Genomic DNA, 2,630 nt, shown 5'->3' on the forward strand with positions numbered 1-2,630 from the left:
TCCCCGGGCCGGTACGGGGGCAACACTGAGGGTTGCGATCCATTGCCGGACACGGAAAAAGACAAAAAAAAAGAAAAGAAAAGAAAATGGAAAATTGTAAAGGTTATGTGCCTTCCTCATATTCTACACCTAGTAAGAGATCAGTTCTATATTCAAACCTATGTCTAACTTATTCCAATGTCTGTGCTTTTAATCACTGGAATGTTAGATTTTTTAGATGAGCAAGTAACAAAAAAGAGACATTGTGGGGAAGTGATAGTGAAAATGAAGTAAGCATCTTGGTAGTTTCATGATAATTCTTCTGGAGTCTATAGAAGCGTTGCTGCCACCCATTTTGGTAAGCTATGCATTCAATGACAGGCCAGCACATAGTAACCAGGGTAAACTTACCACCCACTCAGTCAGAGCTTCATCTACCTTAGGATTTTTTGCTTTCCTCCCAAGAAAAGAAGCATGGCATTTCTTAAATATCATTGTACTCTCTGCTGATTAAAATCCTTTTGCGTTTGAATGTTAGACCCATGTTAATGTTTCAGATAAAGTGCTCAAATCTTTTGAGCAGATCTGAGCTCAAAAATTCAGAATACGTAGCTGCCCCACTGTCTCTGCATCAATTACGTTTCTCACTAAAAGTATGTATTGAATATAGAAGCTTNGGGGCAACACTGAGGGTTGCGATCCATTGCCGGACACGGAAAAAGACAAAAAAAAAGAAAAGAAAAGAAAATGGAAAATTGTAAAGGTTATGTGCCTTCCTCATATTCTACACCTAGTAAGAGATCAGTTCTATATTCAAACCTATGTCTAACTTATTCCAATGTCTGTGCTTTTAATCACTGGAATGTTAGATTTTTTAGATGAGCAAGTAACAAAAAAGAGACATTGTGGGGAAGTGATAGTGAAAATGAAGTAAGCATCTTGGTAGTTTCATGATAATTCTTCTGGAGTCTATAGAAGCGTTGCTGCCACCCATTTTGGTAAGCTATGCATTCAATGACAGGCCAGCACATAGTAACCAGGGTAAACTTACCACCCACTCAGTCAGAGCTTCATCTACCTTAGGATTTTTTGCTTTCCTCCCAAGAAAAGAAGCATGGCATTTCTTAAATATCATTGTACTCTCTGCTGATTAAAATCCTTTTGCGTTTGAATGTTAGACCCATGTTAATGTTTCAGATAAAGTGCTCAAATCTTTTGAGCAGATCTGAGCTCAAAAATTCAGAATACGTAGCTGCCCCACTGTCTCTGCATCAATTACGTTTCTCACTGAAAGTATGTATTGAATATAGAAGCTTACCTTGCTCGTTGAAAGGAAAGGAAAATCAGTCCTGAATTGTGAGTCTGAAATCATAAGAGCATCTTGGAAGAATTTAGGACTAATATCAGAGAAATTCTCTCTCATGTGCTTGTCAAAAAGACTCCAAGGTCCCTGAGGCATAAAGAAGTGAAGAAAGAATCATTAACATGGAGTTAGGAAGCCTGGTTTTAGGTCTTGCACGCACCATGGATTTTCCTGGGTGCTTGGAAAAGTTACTTAACTTCTACTGAACTCAGTTTCCTTATTCGTGGAATAGAAATGATAAAATTATCTTTCCTACAACTTCACTAAATTGTGTCTGTGAAGACCAAATGACGGCAGGTGTATGTAGACCTTAGTAAGGTGTTATCCTTTCAATATGTATCAGTGTAATTTTTACCTTAGGGTGTTTTCCCCACCTGTGGTTGCAGACTCACTGCAAACTCAGCTTGGATAAAGGCTAGCGGTGTACTAAAGGTATTAGAATTCCTTTGGATAAATGGTGACTAAAATGACTCTGGTCAGAGTCTTCTTCCTTTAAAATACTGTCATGTGGAACCATGACATGAGTTCAGAGCCTAATGAGTGAGAACAGGAAGAAAATTGTAATAGAATGGAACTCTCTGGGGAAGAGGGTCCCTATGAGGGCAATTGCTTCTCCTCATCCTACTTATCTCGGGAAGAAGCAATTAAACTGTGAGCAGGGATACAGTTTATGTTGAGTAGCACATAGAAGCATTAGTGGTAATTGCTGTTATTCCTTTTTCTTCCTCATTTTTATAAAGTTTTTATTGAGTACATAAACATTGTGTTTGATCCAGTTACATTTATTGCATTATTGATATTCACAATATAGTCTAGATATTTATTATGATTTCTATTATGTTTTTCATTCATGTTATTTTTATCCTTCCCATTATGTCACTTGTAGACCAATCTCTCACCATTGTTACCTGTTTCTCNTTTCTCCAACTCTATCATCTGGTGACCACCATTCTAATCTCAACTTCTATGAGAACAGTTTTCTATTTTATTTTATTTAGTTTTTTATTTCATTGCACATGTTTATGGGGTACAACTTGTTGTTTCATTATCATGCATTGTATAATAATCTAATTAGAATTGTCAGCATATCTATCACCGAAACATTTATCACTTCTTTGTGATTATAACATTCAATATCCTTTTTTTCTGGCTATCTTGAAATATACAATGCAATATAATTAGATATTGTCACCCTAGGACACCAGAATTTATTCTTCCTATCTAACTGTACCTCTGTAAATTGGTACCAGTCTACCACCCTTTCCCCAATTGTCTTCTTCTCTACCTT

This window comes from Galeopterus variegatus, unplaced genomic scaffold (genome assembly GCF_000696425.1).
Source record: "Galeopterus variegatus unplaced genomic scaffold, G_variegatus-3.0.2 Scaffold12216, whole genome shotgun sequence".
Taxonomy (NCBI): Eukaryota; Metazoa; Chordata; class Mammalia; order Dermoptera; family Cynocephalidae; genus Galeopterus; species Galeopterus variegatus.